The sequence below is a fragment of the Lissotriton vulgaris genome, chromosome 11 (genome assembly GCF_964263255.1).
Source record: "Lissotriton vulgaris chromosome 11, aLisVul1.2, whole genome shotgun sequence".
Classification (NCBI taxonomy): domain Eukaryota; kingdom Metazoa; phylum Chordata; class Amphibia; order Caudata; family Salamandridae; genus Lissotriton; species Lissotriton vulgaris.
The window spans coordinates 300,645,927-300,664,525 of NC_141699.1; positions in this window are offsets into that span (position 1 = coordinate 300,645,927).

Sequence of the window (18,599 nt, forward strand, 5' to 3'; positions counted from 1 at the left end):
GATGAAGTTTTACTGTCAGCATAGAAAAAGCCCTGATCTTCTAGAAACCACTGAAGAGAAAGAGACCGAGACACGAATTATCATGAATTACAATGGGAATGCTGACAGTTTTCGTAAAATCATTGTGAAAAATTTGAATATTGTGAAGGGAGACCCCATTATAGGAGCTAGTCTACCTGAGAGACCCAGCATTACCTACAGACGAGGGAAAACTCTGAGGAACCTGCTTGTACATAATGATATAAGTAATACCAGAGAGAAGAGGGGCATTGACCTATGTGGGTTTTACCCATGTGGCCACTGCAAGGCCTGCAATAACAGCCACATGAAAAAAGAATACTGGTGTCCTAGCTCCAATAAAATGGTAAAGATCAACCAATTCTTCACATGCACAACGACCTTTGTCGTCTATGTTCTCGTCTGCCCGTGTAACCTTTGGTACGTGGGCAGTACGAAACACATGGCCAAAAAAATAAATATTGGAGCATCTTCGAGCCATTAGCAAAAATGATAAACAATACCCTGTGGCTCGCCACTTTGAAATCAACCACTTCTCTGATGTTTCCAAATTGTCCTATTTCATTGTAGAACAGGTGACTTTAGGACCGAGAGGTGGAAACAGGATACTTAAGTTGAGGCAACGCGAGTCCAAACACAAACAATTTATGTACCAGATTCCCTAAGGGCCATGACATGGATGAGGAGATGGTTAGACATTTGCATGAATAAATATTGCTGTTGTCTCTTGTGGATGATTTCTATATCGCATGATTGCATAATACACCTTACTCTTTTCTCCTTTCTCTTGTTCTCAGAGGATGAAAGGGAGGGCCCTTGCCGCACGCTTGTGACAAGATGTGCCCTAAACCTTTCTCCGAGAGTCATCTTTCTGATCATCCATGTATGTAAATTATATTTTTATACTTCTCCGTATTTTTTGCTCAACACGAGGGTTGAGGTTTAGAATGTAACACTACACATATTTTATTCTTGATCGATTCATTTGAATCACTAAGGGTATTTTGTAACATGCTTTCCTGTTATGGACCCCTGGATCTGTTTTGACCTGTTAACCCGCTTTCTTTACACGTTGTTTGCAGTCTTAAACGCACCAACTAGCGTAGACCTTCTAGTTTTACATATACTGCTGAGGATAGGCGCATTAACCAGCGCTACATTAGTATCCATTACCCGTGATACTCATGAAATCCCTCTGCTTTATGAGCGAAGGCGCACTAACCAGCGCAATAGTTAATTAATTTTTATCTGGAGTAAATGCACCACCAAGATTGGCATGAGTTTCAAAACGCTCCAGTCTGCCCTCTAATCCCTTATGTACTCTTAGACATTTCACGTCTGTTCAACTATGAACCTCCATTACCAGCATACACTGCGACTAGGTTGCACAATGTTAGACTTATGCGCATGTGCTAAGGTTGTCCCCGCGTATCATCCAAGTCGATTCCATGAAATGATACTTTATATAGGGCAGTTATTATTATTGATGCTCAGCCATTAACTGTTTGTGTTAACTACGTACTACATTATTATACTGCATCAAGAATACTTGCAATGTACTTGTATACCACGCCACAAGGTTTATGAATTAATAAACTCCTTTTCTTTGGCATACGACCTACGACTCCTGTGATGTATTGCTGAGTGCTCTTTGCTTTGGGACGCTGCTTGTTTCGCGATATATATTCCGGCTGCTCCGCCGGACACGAGCCACCTCTTTAATGTGTCTGGACTGCTGGTAGGAGCAACCTCGTGGATAATATATGTATATATATATATATATACATATACATATACATATATATATATATATATATATATACACACACACACACACACACACACACACACATATATACACACACACACATATATATACACACACAAGATCAATCCATATGCAATTGTGAATTTTAAATTCACATGAGGCCACAAGTACCCTCAAGGCAGCAATATACTCTTCTACCGTTTCATCACTACCTTACTTTTAAAAAATGTGTCTCTCTCAAGGAGGAACACTAGATTCTTCCGAATATTGCTTCAACATGCACTCTTTGGCATAAATGTATTCAGCCCATAATACAAATTAGCCACAAAGAGGTAGACCCTGTAGTAAGTTATCAAATACTCATTGCCCCTCTAACTCCAAAATGACTGAAAAATAAAGCAGTTTTCCTTTGAGCGTCAACCTTCTTAGCATCAATTGCAACTAGATAGCTTTGAATGATCTTAGTCATGTTTTCCACTTAATTTGCAGTTTACCTGCAGTTTGAAGAAATTGTAGAGGTTGTAGAGACAGGTTTGAAGAAGCAATGGGCAAGAGTTACTACAACACAGTAGAAGAAATGAAAATAAAATATCGAAATGAGTCCCACCTAGATTATAATATAGTGTAAGAAAATAGTTCTCCTCAGCTGTGGTGAAATGATCGCAGGCATGACTGAGCCCGAACTAGAATGGTCACCAATGCATGACGTGACATCACACATATAACAGGGTGCATTGTGGTAGAGGAAAGACATTCTGGGAAGCCATCAAAGAATGCTGGGAACAGAATACAACCGAGTTGGGAAAAAGTGCTGGAATCTTCGTTGCATGCTCAGTGAAGGTAAACTTCTATTTGAAAAATGTGCCACACAATTTAAATTGAGGATGATCAATTCAAGTAAATAATGCTTTGTTTTGCGCTCACATAAAACTTACAAAGTACTCAGTTCAGTTCAAAAATCTTTATTCAAATTCCAAGAATTCATAAAAGCACATCATAAATTTACATATTGTTATAAAATCCTTAAAAAATATCACAGAATTGATTTAAAGTACTCTTTTCTCCAGGTCAGAGGAAACAGCGATGCACTTTCTGGAGGTAAATTCATGAAATTCAATGCTTCGGCAAGAGCACAAAGAACATGATGCCAGTACACAGTGGTTTTCCACTATAGTCCCCAACTATGCTGTCAGCGTACTAACCATGAATTTACACATTGGTACAGAAACAGTGGATCGGAGATCCAGGAACCTTCCTCGTTGTCAAAATGTGTAGCACCCTCCCAGAGTATACACAGAGAAACCATGTCAGATATTGTAGAAGGTTTTAAGAAATGTAATCTAGAACAGGAACCCACGAGATAGCAACACTGGCCAGCTGCCAGGCATTCAGCAACTGACCGGCCCAGCTTGGATGTTCTGGGACCTGGACCAGATTCTCACTGGTTCTCGGATAGGACAACTCAACTAAGCTTCTGTACATTTCATGACTTGTCTCCACTTACCCAAAGAGGTATCAGAGAGACTACAAAGAGGTATGTGTCCAACACTTGGACCATGTAAATTATCAAGAAAAAAAGCCTTCAAATCTTACCAGAGGAAATTTGCATTGGAAGATTAACAAAGTAGGGCTCAACACAGGACTGGTTACAGGTCACTGTAGCTGCATATAGAGTTCCACATAAGGAGTAGGCACACTTTTCGATATAGCAGAGTGAAATCGAAAACTTAGTACTAGCTTCCGTTTCGATACACATACGCACATACATGCCAATACACCCGATTCAGGTGGGAGACTCACGATTTTTTTAAGCTAAAAAGGGCTTTATTTTGGCTGTCTCCTATGGTAAGAGAATAGAACCCAAAACTGGGGACTGCTGGTCCCCCAAAGTTTTAGAAAAGGACGAGAGAGGGAATTCTGAGCAGACATTACACCCAGCGGTTAATGACAACATTATCTTATCCTTTTTTTTCTCCAATTTCCGATATTTTACTTTCAAAAGACACTGGGATGTTTGTTATCTTTGGGAGCATTGCCATCTGCAGGCAGTCTGAATGTAGTGTAGAAATACTTTTTTGAGAGCCTTGAAAAATAACAATTTTCTTTCTTTGGGACATTCTACAAGTAGAACAAGAGACGAGAGGTCGCTCCGGATTTGTGTATGGTGGCTCGAAAAAAAAGAAACTGTCAGCTCGTGCAAGTGGCACCAATATTGGCTCCGTATCTTATTTTCGGAGTGGAATGGCGTAAGTGTGAAGTCGCTTGGCACTGCCTTACCGCTCACAGAGGTACTGCTCAAACATTCCTGGATCCAGTCTGATGCCTGAATAATTATTAAAGGTGGGGAGTTTGCAGTTAGAAGTCTTTATAAGCAACAAGAATTTGCAATGCAATAGGTCTCGCCTTTGGGACCTTATAGGTCTTTATAAGACCTTAAGACCTATAAGACCTATAAGACCTTATAGGTCTTATAGGTCTTTAACTATGAAGCACATAATTCTGTGTAAAGCGTTTCTGGTATTTTACTGACCTCTGCTGGCCATTTTCTATCAAGACAGTTAAATAGAGGCAGTTGCTAGAAAAAATTAGTCCCTAAGCGGAAGCAGACAAGTCATGGGGTGATGCTCCAAAGCCCACACAAAGTACATACAACAGAGCTTCCAGACAGCACAAGCACTGTCTAGGCTCACCAAAAAGAAATCTACAGCACGAGGTTTAAAACCTGAAACCCTAGAGTAGACATGTTCCACCTAAATGCAAGAAATGGTATTTGAACACAAAGACGTTCTGATTATAGTATTTGAAAATATCTTTGCATTTGTTCCACTATGAAACAGAGTGAAATCAGAATCCCCTGTGTGAGGTTCATGTAAAACAAGCTCTGGAACAGGTAATAGATCTTTGTTCTAAAAAACCAAGCTATTGGCTTTGCCAATACTCCCCGCCCCCTCTAGAGCGCATAGGCATTCGCAAGGTCAATCTTGCAAAGGGTTTTCTATTAAAGAACACAAATTCTAATATGACAGCCAAATCTCACACATTACATTGTGACTTGTGTGTACGCATGCGTCATGAAACATGATGGTCATTAGGTCTCGCTGAGCCAGCGCGCATGCGCTGTCAGCGAGACATTTAGTAAGCTTAAGCGGGTTTCAAAAGTGCTACCCACCACAGGCTTGCAGGCGACCAGCTTGCTAGAACGCGCACACGCGCAACGTGTACAGCACTTTTTCCTGTTGCGCGAGTGCGCACAGCTCGCGTCACCACTCGCGTTTTTTTACGGCCAGCCAATGCTTGTTAATTGAGTGTAGCTGTGCTTTTTATCACATTTCCATACAGTGAGGTGGCCTTCTTTCTTTGAGACGTCATGTGCATTTCCTATTAATGGAAGCGGCTGGCTCTGTCTCCATAGCGCCATGGTGCAGCATTTCTGTTGGAGAGAAGTCACCCCAAAAAAGTACAAATTACCAATGGTTATGAATGACAGCCATTCTTTTTAGACTCCCGGGTGCTTTCAGAAAATGAGTCCATTGGCTCTGCGGAGTTTGTCTGTACTGGGGCATGCTAGAAGCAGTGGACGATGACAGTAAGACATAAGTACATCATGCCAAGATTCTATTATTTTTTTCCACCTCTACATGTGAAGCTTGTACTGGGAGGGAGTTAAAAGTGAAGATACACATATTCTCGTAATATATTCATTAAAAAAAAGTATAACATGCTTCTTTCCGGCAGCCGGGCAGATGTCTATCGTGCCTGTTTCATAAGCACTGGCACATAGCTGTTCTTCAGTCAGGGGCAGTGGACTAGATGCGGACGGCCGAGATTGATGGTCATCAGGGCCGGACCGGCTACCGGGCATTTTGGCATTCTGCAGAGCTGGGGGCTGACTTCTTTGATGGGGACCTGCGTGTGCAAAAGGAAATTCATTTTGCATTGTTGATTTCGAGGCACACGCAGGTCTCCATCTACAAAATTAGCCCCACCGCAGTGACATCAGCCCCCAGCTCTGCAGAATGCCAAAATGCCCGGTAGCCAGGCCGGCCCTGATGGTCATCAGCAGAGTTGCATTGGGTTGCTGGGCTAGAATATCAGGTGTGTTGCTATTCTGGATCGAGGGACATTGTCTAATCTCGGCCCCAATATTACACTAGCAGGTCTGTTCTAGGAAAGGATTAAACAGTTGTCAGGTCTGAAGAGGTTCCATCACTACAATGGCAGTGTGTGCAGCAGGTAACAGTTGAGGTGCATTGGCAGATCTCTGTGTAGTGGGTTAGCAGTCGGAAACCAGGGGACCCTGCAGGAGGTGCATTGGCAGAGCTTGAATAGTCCTCGAGAACTTGAACAGTAGCAACATTTGCCGCGATTACTTTCACTTTTGCGGCGCCGCAATTATTTTCATTTTTGCAGCGCCGCGATTACTATCACTTTCGCGGCGCCGTGTGCTGTGTGGCACTTGTTTCTTGTTGCTATTTTTCATTTTTAGACCTATGCAATGAAATGTAGGCAGACTATTGGACCTGCTTTCAGAGTTCTAAAGTAAGCTGGCAGTACCAGTCAGTTAGAATTCCAAACAGAAAAGACAACCCAGTTTATATGCAGTGGAAAATAAATATGCCCCACTTTCAACCACACACCAGACTCGAGCATTTTTCCGCGAGGTTTCACAGTGGCACTTTCCATGTTCATCACTTCCGTTTTCACCTTGCTTTCTGGGTTATACCATGACTATTGTTATGGCCTTAATAGCAGGGCCTCAATATCTTGAGTTAAAATGTCTTTTGAAACCTGTGTAACAGGCCTGTGGTTAACATCAAGCACTTAGTATTACTCGTCAAGGCACTAGAAGCCTTGGAGTACATTTTGGAATTGGACTATTTTATTTTTTTATTTATTTACTTACTAGTCAAGAGTTTACCAGGGTGCGACAAGTCAAGGGCCCAGTGGACCAAATGCAGGGGCCGATGGAAAATGGAAACCCTACATTTGATGAGCTTCAACAGTTGCAGTATACGTGTGGTAAGAGCAAACTGTTGTAATTTGACAGAGGAAGATTAATAATATTTCTTTGTGGAAGTCTCTATAGGTCGGGTAATACCGCTTTTAAGGCTTGCTTAAACATTCTTCTGTGGTTTTTAAGCGTTCTATTATATTTCAGCAGCAAATGCTCATGGAACAAGAGTACTTTTTTACTTAACTTCGTAAGTCCTGCAGTTTAGGCAGATATCGAATGAATGAAATAGGCAGAACTGTCCAGTTTCTGAGATCCATTCGAGAGTAGCTCGTCCAGTGCAGTTTTCCTTTCTTGGCATTATGTAGTTCTGCTTTTATGATTATCAAAGCAAAAAAACGTCATTACCAGAATGCAGAGATAAAACCTAGACTGGAAGCACTAATCACATTTGGACCAATGAAACTCCAGGACTTTTGTTCATGCTTATACCTTTATACCTTCCCGGACCTTTCAGATCACCTCTTCTGAGGCTTGTTCGGATGTTTTCTACTCCCCGCACGGTGTACCACAGGGATCCATTCTGAGTCCCCTTTTGTTTGATTTGTACCTTCGCCCATTAGCCACCCTTGCAGAGAACTTTGGTCTTGTTTTGATGACCTATGCAGACGACTCTCAGATTCTATTCTCATTATCTAAATCCGATTCGTCTGATTCGTCTGCACTTAAAACAGGCCTCCACAAAATTTTCTGCTGGATGTCGGCCAACCAACTTAAGTTAAATGGGGAGAAAACAGAGATCCTCCTTTTAGGAAACAGCAAAAATCTCTGGAGCGATTCCCATTGGCCGACCTCACTGGGCAAGCTCCCGATCCCTGCCACCCAAGTCAGGAATCTTGGAGTCATCATTGATGACAGCTTATCTATGGTTCAGCAAGCTAATAAAGTGGCTGGTATCTGTTTTACTATTCTCAGATGGCTTCGTAAAATCGTCTGGATGTTACCATCAACCACCCAGAAGACCGTAGTCAATGCCTTAGTGACATCTCGGCTTGACTACGGCAACATCCTGTACCTGGGTGCAAACAAAGCAGTCATAAGACGCCTACAGTTGGTACAAAATGCTGCGGCCAGACTGCTTTGTAGAATCCCCAGATATGCCAGAATAACTAAACATCTCAGAGATCTACACTGGCTTAGGGTCGAAAATCGGATCCGCTTCAAAGCCCTGAGCTATTTGTTCCAAATTAAAGCTGGGACTGCCCCCAAATATCTTCAAGACCTTGCCAAGCCTTACCTTCCAAATCGCAATCTTCGCTCAATGACATCTGCGAAGTTTGCGGTGCCAAGGTATAAACGGGCTAGACTGGGTGGAAGATCTTTTTCATTTCTGGGACCAACCTTTTGGAACACACTGCCTACTCAGATACGCAAAGAAGAAAACTACAGGAGTTTCAGAAAAAGCGTGAAAACCTGGTTGTTTGATCAATAATCTTTGCTTCCAGATCTGCTCTCTCTCTAGTCGTGCCATGTGTTTTTGCTGATTTTCGGCGCCGGGAAACCCTTTGTGGGTAGCTGTCGCGCCTTACAAATGCTATAAAATAAATAAATATAAATAAATAAAATAAATACCTGGGTTTTGAGGTTGATTATTTGTAGGGCTCCCGGTTTTCCGTTTTTACATATAAATACAGACGGAAATCTATATTTCCTTTGTCTGTATTCAGATTTAGAAACGGATACATACTAGAAAATGTTGCCACGCTGCCATGCTCAAATCCAGCTAAGCCCCCTTCCTGCTTCTGGAAATTCCTTCCCGGGTGCGCACACAGCCACACCCGAGTACTTCACAGGTCTTTTGAAAGACGATTTACTTGTTAACAAGGCTTTATTGTTGTTTCACCCCATGCCGTAGCCTCCCCCAACGATCCGGACACCTCCTGTCCCAGGCCCCATGCAGTGCACGTTGTAAGCACTTCAAATCACAGTGCTGCAGCAGAAGAAGAATACATAAGCAAAGATCAAAACTTGTGATTAATCAAGCCCCCCCCCCCGTCAGGCTGGCCGCCCTACAGGCTTTCCTTGTGTGCACTTCAACATATGAAAGAAAACAACATGATCTGGCGATCAGTATCCAAACAGGGCACTGGCTGCAGCATCACAGGGATGACAAATGGTAACACTTAATTTTGCTGGGGTTACGACAATACTTGCACCAGAGCGGCTAAGGAGCCACCTTGTATCCTATATCCTGTGAGAGACGCCCCTTTCTTGCCTCTAGGCCAGTACCTGCTTTGTCTACAAACACTAGCGTGGCAGCTCTTGAGACTGTGTGTGCATAGTAAGATCTTTCATTAGATTTGTTACTGGTTCCTGGTGTGTTGACATTCCCTTAGGCCTACACAGCATGTGTGTGCAGTAGAAACTGACACTGTGGAAATGTAGTTACAGGTAAGTACATTTCTCTGCTCTGGTTAAGGGCTGAGGCTTGCAAGTCAGTAGTCGAGTTGTGCTAAGCATTTGGAAGCCTCTAGAGATAGGTTCTCTACTGTCCCAATGGGTCGTGGAGACAGAGCATGCACCAGTCATGACCTCTGTCACTCGAGGGTTACGCACCAAATTCCACCCAAAGGGCGACATTCAGGGGAACCCGAAGGCCTTTTTAAGGGATAGAATGCAGCCTTACTCTGCCACGGCTGTCTGAATAATCACACCAAAAATGAGTATATGCTATATGAACATTTCCTATAGTTGATCTAATATTTGGGGTGATGGGAGATCATTTTGATATGCTTTATGAATCGCCCACATCACCTTGTAGCTACTAGCTGTAAAAACACATATGAAGAAAGTATTATTAAAACAATACAATTATATATTTCGTTTTAGTTTTAACCGAGCAAAACAGTATGTTTTTAATTCACTCACGTGGCAAAAAAGATTAGTCCCGTAGCGGGCAAATTTAACGAGAATCCTTAGGCAAATCTATCATTAATTTGAAAGGAGGCGGGGCCAGTGACAGCTGCAGGATAAGCCACAACCTATTATCACCCAGAGGCTTCAGAGCTGGTTACGGCGTGTCATTGCTCCCAATGATATCAGCTGATGTATTGAACAAGTAGACTTTACCTTTCTTCAAACCCCGTATGTTGTATCGACACACCTGAGAACAGTGATGAATAAGAGGAAACCCCAAGGCTGGTAGCACGGTGTTCTGCTGACGTGGGAGCACCTGGCACCACAGAGGGCAGGCTGACGGTTGCTTCATTGTTTTGGGGGTGAAGGTGCTTACAGAGGGGGGCAGACGTGGACTTTGGGCTGAGCGCTACATTTCAAAGGGGGCTGACAGGTGCTTGAAAGACTGTCTGTCCTGGAGTTGGCGGTCTGTCCTGGCAGTTTCCTCCCACCTCCGAGCCTATCCACCCCGCCGGTCCTCGCGGGGGCTCAGCGCCTTTCTCCCCCCCCCCCCCCCCCCCCCCCCCCCCCCCCCACCCACCTCCATCCCTCAATGATCGGGATTGGTGTTTTCCGGCGCCGGCCCTTTCCCTTTCAGGCTCTTGTGTGGCCGGATCCGGTTTGGGGGGGTCGGGTTGCAGCGGTCCCCGGTTCTCGTGGAGAGGGCCGCACTTAGGGGGAGTGAGGAGGGGTGATTGTGCAGTGCAGCCTGCAATTACAACGCCATGGCGGCCGGGAAAATGTCCTAGCAAAGGATTCGGGGGAGGGGACAAGAGGTGTTGAGGTGGGGGTTATGGGTGTCTGCGTGTGTGCACTGCGTGTGCATGGAGGCTCATATGTGTTGCATGCATGCACATGTGTCCACCTGATGGCTGTGTGTGTGCGCTCAACTATGCTTGCACGTGGGAGTGTGGGTGTGTGTGTGTACAAATGTTCTGCATACGTGTACACTCGCATGTGCATGTATTTGTGTGAGTGCGCGACTGTGTGGGCGCACATACGTAGTGCATATGCGTGCCCGCTGGTAGGTCTGTGCATGCAATCGAGTGCATTGTTTGTGTGTTTGCCCTAGTGCTGCTATTTCATGACAGACGTGGTGAAGTTCTCAACGAGTACTAAAAAACGGATGAAGAATAACTAAACACCCTATTCACATTTCACACCTATCATTCCATATTGCATTGAAAGTGTATAAAGAGTGAAAAAATGCAAAGGACAGTATGAATGGAAAAACGTGATAGATTCAAGCACTCTAAAGATCTATCTATCTGTCTGTCTATCTATCTACACACAAACACACCACCACCAATATAGGTAACCTTACGTACTTTCTGTGTGAAAACCATAGACATTTGAAGGTAGATTTCTAACTGGCTTTAGATGGAAATACAGAAGCGCTGGCACATGTTTGCTCCTGATAAGTGCTTGTACTCTATCCTAAAGTGTTTTTATAGCAGAACTGAGAAGCACAGGTACTCCCCTTTTCAAATTACTCAGTACCGGACCATTTAAAGCACTGCTAAAGCCACAACAAATCGCTTGTGTAAGTGAGCACATGTATGCATTGTCAATTTAAATAAATGTGGAAAAATACTAGCTGTAGCGTCGTCTTTTACTTGTGGCAAAAATAAATGTGGATAAATACAGAAAAAATGCCGAAAAAATAAATACGGATAAATATCCTTCGGGATCAAGTTCGCGCTATATAAAACTATATAAATAAATAAATAAATACAGACGGAAATGGCAACATTATTTGTTAATAAATAGGCGTCTTACCTGGCGAATGCAATCATCTTTGTACAACTTGGTTTCTCTAGCCGTAAAGCCGTGAAGCACTTTGACAACAAAGGACGTTGCCTACATTCAAAGGAGTACAATTCATCAAAGACCTTAATCAAAATCCTGTAAGGATCACTGAAAAAGGATACTGCGCAGGCACCTGCCTAATACAATGGGTTCACAACACACTCAATGATGCATTCTCTCTTTGTCATCTCTCTCTCTCTCTCTCACACACTCTTTCTCTGTCTGTTTCTCTCTTTCACTTTTTCTCCCTCTTTCTTTCTCTCGTTCACTCCCCCCCTCTATCTCTCTCTCTCAGTTTCTCTCTCTCTTTCGCTTTTTCTCCGCCCTCTTTCACTCTCTCTCACTCCCCCCTCTCTCTATGTCTCTTGCACTCTCTGTCCCCCTATCACTCTTCATATTCCTTTCTTCTCAATCCCATCTGTCTAAGCCTATCCTCATTCTTTTTCACCTCGCCCTATCCGAACGTCCGTCCGTCCATCCATCCATCCATCCATCTCTCTCCTCTCCTTCGTACTGGACTACTGTCTCCCTCCCCGCCCTCTCATCATCTAACTTGACCTTCCCCTACCCTCCTCTTTCTTTATCTATCACCGTCCCTCTTTCCCTTGCCAATCCCTCCGCCTGCCTCTCCCCTCCACTCTCGCTCGCACCACCATCTGTCCTTCTCGGCCACTTTTTTCCCTGGCTGCCTTTCCACCTGCCACTTGCTTAACCCCCTCCAAATATCCCTTACCCTTCCACCGATCCCTTTCCTCTTCACCCTCTATCCTCTTCGCCCCTCCCCTTCTATCTGTCCCTCTCTGCGAGCTTATCACCCCTCCTCTGTCCTCACTTCTTCCCATTATATTATCTCTTTCCTTAAAAAAATCGAACCTGACATTTGCTTCTCAGACTACCTCCTGCCCCTCTATTGCTTAAAAAATCTTGCTCTCCATCTATAGCTCTCGTGCCCCCTTCCCATACACTACCCCTCCATTTATGCCTCTCCTGCTCCCTCCCCCGTCTACCACAATCCTCCACCCATTCCACCTCCCTCAATCTCCCCCTCTTCTCCTGTGTTTCTCTTCCTCCCCCTGGTCACATACATTTATGAGGGAGGTTTATTTATAGCTCCTGGTCTTTCTGAGAATTGATTACGGGCTTGTCTTCTCCCCTCTCCACAGCCCCTCCTTCTTGAAGCAATTATGGATTTACACACAGACCCCCTTGGTTAGCTCTAACACCTTGGGTGCTTGAGAGATTTTCCTCCTGTGCTGCATTCCCATTGTTCATGACGAGCTCAGCTCGTCATGAGCACAGCTCAACCATGCCTCATGACGAGCTGAGCTCGTCATGAGCATCGGAGGGGTTAATGGTGTTTGCCTGGTCTTCCCTGCCTCTCACCCTCCGCCTCCAAATCTGGAGGTGAGGCGCATGGGCAGACCACCCGGTGCAGCCCCGGCTACCTGTGTTGCACCTGTTCAAGGCATGATACATGCCACAGAGGGGCTGAAACTACAGCACAAGAGATCACAACACATGCCTGCACAGTAGTCTGCAGACATGCAAACTAAAACAACAAGCATTGGCATAGCCAATAGGTCTTGCCTTTGGGACCTTATAAGTATTTAGTTATGCAATACTATATCCTTCGTGCAACATCAACAGTTGCATGGCTAAACACTTATAAGGTCCCAAAGGCGAGACCTATTAGCTATGCCATTGCTTGTTTTTTATTTACTGTTCTAACACGGGGACCACGCTGGAATCCCAGATTAAAAGGTAAATGCATAGAAAATGTGCTCTAAAAGCAAAAAAGAACACACATGCAGTTCCCTGGACTGGTCAAAATAAAACATCTTACATATGCAGTGGAATAATACAGTTTGACAACAAAATGTCTGAGGCAGGATAAACAAGAATAGGGAGGAAAACCACGGAATCAACTGATATAGACAATAAAGGTGCCCAGTCATGAGTAACGGCCTGACCCAAAACACAGACTCATAATATGCTATTTATAGGAAACAACAGGTCTGCCTGCAGACAGCCAATGCTGTATATACGCATTGTTACGTATCACTTTCCCCATCACTACCCCTCATGACTATCCTGTTTTCTAATCACCCAACCCCTTCCCCCTCCCCTGGGAGTACTGGCAACTTTGGCACTACCTTTGGCAACATATTTTTCCTTATTTGCCACACAATCTACAAACCTATTAATTTTAGGTGACTTAAGTGTAAGGATTGATGTCCCCTCATCTTTCCAGGTGACTGACCGTCTTTCTTCCTGTTCAATCTTATGTCTCACACAACGACTTTGGGGGATCTACTCATCAAGCTGGACATCTGCTTGACCCAGTTTCCTCTTCTTTTGAGCAAATCAACACACACAAGCCTTCTTCCTTCACCATGGCAAGATCATTTTGCAGTCGCCATTTAACCTTACTTCTCAGCCTCTGGCTAAAACCCCACTTATGCATTTAGTCCTCAGGCCTCTTTGTACAGTCCTCAATCTATCAATCTTCTCAGAAACCCCAACCGCATCTTAAGCTCTATGACAGAATGGCCTCTCACAATTGCATCACCAAATATAGCCAGTTGACCAGCTAATTTCATTTATAACAAACATGACCTTTGGATCCAGGCTTTCAGCCCAATGGTATAATTCAGATCTCACTGCTGCCAAGGGTAACGCATGCCCTCAGAAATAAACTACTTTACAGACCGGCTTTGAAAGTGTATTTGGTTTGATTGGCACTGCATACTATGCCACAAAGATCCAGCAATCTTACAAATAACGACCTGAAGTTGTATCCACAGTAAAGAAACAGCCTTGCTTTCACCCAACAAGAGCACCACTGTCATTCTGTTTTACTCTCCATTTGAATTCTTTCATGACAAAATAGACACAATACCTATTGCTTCATTTACCCCTCCCCTGCTGGTGACGGAACGACTCCGTCATCAGCCGCGGTCGTGCTGTGCTGATGACGTAGCGGTTCAGTCACGGCCCGCTCGGCACGCCTGCGCGGCGCGGATTCCGCAACTGCGCTGAGCGTTCCATTGAGCGGGCGGGCCGTGATGGAACCGCTCCGTCATGAGCACAGCGCAACAGCGGCTGGTGACGGAGCGGTTCTGTCACCAGCATGGGCGCGCCACGCTGCCCCCCCGCCCCCTTAGCACTGCGGCGGAATAGCCGCCGCAATGAAGGGGTTAAGTCTGGTTTTTACTCGACCCTTGCCCTCCTTCTCTAAATCCATGGGACAGGGCAGCAGTTAGTCTTCTTTAATCCAATCTCTATAATTTTCTACCCCTGAAGCAATTTCTCCAGATGCAAGGAAAAGCCTAGTTAGGGCCACTGTTAAAAAAAACTACAGCTGGCTTCTCTAATCTTGCTTACTTTCGTCCTAGTTCTCTCCTCCCTTTTCCAGTTGAAACTCTGGAGACACACATTAATTTCTGTTTATTCCTTCATAAAAACACCTCATGTCTCCTTTTTTAGGTCTCGCTGGAGTAGCATCCGAAGGATGCGTCCAGCTAGAGACGTATAGCCGTCCGTCTCGGGGGAATTAGGGACAGGAGGGTGGCACGCGCTTCTGCTGCTGGATTTGCCTGCGTGAACGCGCACGTCGGCTCCGTCCACATTCTCAGCAACATGCGTGCGGATACACACACAGACAGACACTCACTCGCTCACACACACCCCCTCCCCCGCCACAGTCATCGGCCTCTTTTAAACACACATACATGCATACACACACGCATACACAGACTCCAAGACACATACACACACGCACGCTCACACACATACAGAGCCCCCCGCCGCCGCACACACACGCCCCCCGCCCTCGCAGCTCAGCAAAGGCCCCCACTCACCGGTACTTGTCTCCAGCTCTCCATGCGAGGGCTCGTTGCAGGCGGCGGCGGTCTCCTCCTTTGGGGCGGGGCTCTCTCACCTCACGGGAGCCCCGCTAGCGCCAGCCGCCCTTCTCCTCCTGCCCATACGTCCCAGTGCTGGGTAGGCTCCCGCCTGGGCTTCCGGTGTGTCTTGACGTCCCGCCCCCGGCCTGCCTGACTTCCGCCCGGGATTGTGCACGCTACGCATGAGTCCATGACTTCCTGCTGTGTCTCTTTGGTATTATCAAGGGATAAGGTATTTTAATAATAAAACGTTACAATTGTTAAATTATTTGGTGCGGTATGAGGAGAGCTACACAATCCCTGTTCACGTTTTTCTCTTCAAAGCACGCCCCATTGCACACCCAGGTGCGCCTCCGTCCCAACCCCCAATCAGTCTCCTCCATCCTAACCACGAATCTCCTGGGGCTAAAGCAGCAGAAATACAGAGCTCCCCCTAACTCAGCAATGAAAACTCCTCGCTGCCTCCTCCCCAGGCTGCCTAAGCACGGTGTCCTCCCCCTTGCACCCTTCCACATGAGCCCCAGGACGATAAACCATGCCTAGACCCAAACGCAACCCCACCCCCTCCAAAGACGGCAGCTCCGTACCTAAGGCTCACATCCCCCCCAAACCCAACCATCCCCCCACTGTCCTGTTACGCCACACTCTATGCTCCCGAGCCCCATCTCAGCAGCTGCAACACCGTCCTCCTGTCAGTCTGTACTTTTTTCAAGGCCACAAAAAGGTGTTAATATTTCACTTCTGCTCTTGGATTTTCGTCTCAATAAAATACACTGAACATAATCTTCACAAAAGTTAATTACAAAAATGTACGCTAGTGCCATTATAAATTACAATAACTTTTTTCTAAGTATTAATTATAAAAAAAAATAAAAGCCATTGTTATGCTAAGGATGGTGGTGTATCTGGAGGGTCCCCTACTTGATCTATCCGCTGCTTTAAACACTGCACCACATTTAACTCTTTTCACCTATCTCTAAGCTTGTATTAAAGAAGGAAAAAAGGAAAAGCTCTATTTGGTTCTCCTCCTTTCTCTTATCGTGTTCAGGCAGGCATCCTTCTGCGTTTCTCCTCTGTTTCATTCTGTATCTTACTGGGTTCCACAGGGCTCCTCATTTAGCCCCACTTTATTTAATATTTATTTGACTGCCCTTGATCAAATTATTAACTCTTATGGCATTTTATTAGTGCCATATACAGAGGATACTGAAAAAATCCTATGATGGGGGGGCGTGGCTTGGCCGAGTAGCGGAATGGCCGCACTTTAGAGCAGCTCCGCCGGCCGGGTGAAATTAATCCGTCAAGAATTCCTCCATACGCACGAGACCCAGATCCTAGGGCCGTGGTTCCCAAACTGTGCGCTGCGGCGCCCTGGTGCGCCGTGAAGGGAAGCCAGGGGCGCCGCGCACGATGTGGGAAAGGAAGTGTTTAAGTTGCACCAAGAATGTGTCACTTTCAACCCCCCCCCCCCACCTTGATGAATAGATTGCTCTGCCCCTAGTCTCGGCCTTTCTGAAGCAGAGCATCACGGCGGCAGGGGGTGCACAAACAGCGCACACAGGACTCGGCTACAGACATAGCTGTGAGGCCCACCTGCCAATGAAGACCCAGGCACTTCTTACTCAAAGGCAAAAGATGATGCCCATAATCCCGCATTTTGGCGCCTGGCAGTTCTAACCATTAAAAAAGACAATCAACTCTTTCAGCTGCTGATGAGCTGTGAAAGAGATGCTGGTCAGTGGTAGAAGGGAAGGTGTTGCAGCACAGGAGGGGGTCATGCTCTTTGTGGAGTCATGGGCACCTTCGGTTATTTAGATGCAAATAGCATTGAAAGAGTAAATGAAACTAATTTTTTCATTTTCCCCCTCAATTTTTAAATAGAGCAAACCCAACCCAAACATATTGGAGTGCTTTACATGAGCACCAATGACATTTCATAAGGACATGTTCCTTTTTAGATACGGAGAGATTAAGTTATTTGCCCAGGATCACAGGATGTTGAGCCAAAACCAGAATCAAACCTGATCAACACCAAAAAAATAAAAAAATAAATCCAGCCAACCAAAACACAGAAAAAGGGTAAAACTTTTCAAATGTGAAATGACATTCACGAACGTTCCTATTACGACGGCTTTTTCAAATTCATGTGCAAGGTTGTACCAAGTCCATTATCAGGCAGAAAAATCACATTATTGATGACATATATTTTGGATTCTTTAAATGGTGGAATAATTTAATGATTGGGAGAGAGAGGGTGTTCGTGCGCTGCTTAATAAACCTGTGGCGGTATCCCAGAGTTCTCTCTGGGAGCACAGATACACATAAAATGACTGTCTTTAACCTCCATTGGGTGGGTGGGTGCAGGGTCAGGGTCCTGGTGGAGAGCATTGGGTGGGTGGGTGCAGGGTCAGGGGCCTGGTGGAGAGCGTTGGGTGGGTGGGTGCAGGGTCAGGTCCTTGCAGAGAGCATTGGGTGGATGGGTCAGGGGCCTGGTGGAGAGCGTTGGGGGGGTGGGTGTAGGGTCAAGGGCCTGGGGGAGAGCATTGGGTGGGTGCGGGGTCAGGGGCCTGGTGGAGAGCGTTGGGTGGGTGGGTGCGGGGTCAGGGGCCTTATGGAGAGCGTTGGGTGGGTGCAGGCTCAAGGGCCTGGTGGAGAGCGTTGGGTGGGTGGGTGCAGGGTGGGGGGCCTGGTGGAGAGCATTGGGTGGGTGCAGGCTCAGGGGCCTGGTGGAGAGCGTTGGGAGGGTGGGTGGGTGGGTGCGGGGTCAGGGGCCTGGTGGAGAGCGTTGGGTGGGTGGGTGGGTGCGGGGTCAGGGGCCTGGTGGAGAGCATTGGGTGGGCGCCTTATGCCCTGATGCAGCCGCACTCTGCCAGCTTCTGTCTTTGCCTCACTCCTCGTTGAGGGGTCGTCACTCGTGACTGCTGTATGTTGGAGAGTGTGAGGGAAGAAGGGTGCAAGGCAGAGGGTAGAAGGGTGCAAGGAGGAGGGGAGAAGGGTGAACGGCAGAGGGGAGAAGGGTGCACGGCAGAGGGGAGAAGGGTGCAAGGGAGAGAGGAGAAGGGTGCAAGGCAGAGAGGAGAAGGGTGCAAGGCAGAGAGGAGAAGGGTGCAAGGCAGAGAGGAGAAGGGTGCAAGGCAGAGAGGAGAAGGGTGCAAGGCAGAGGGCAGAAGGGTGCAATGCAGAGGGCAGAAGG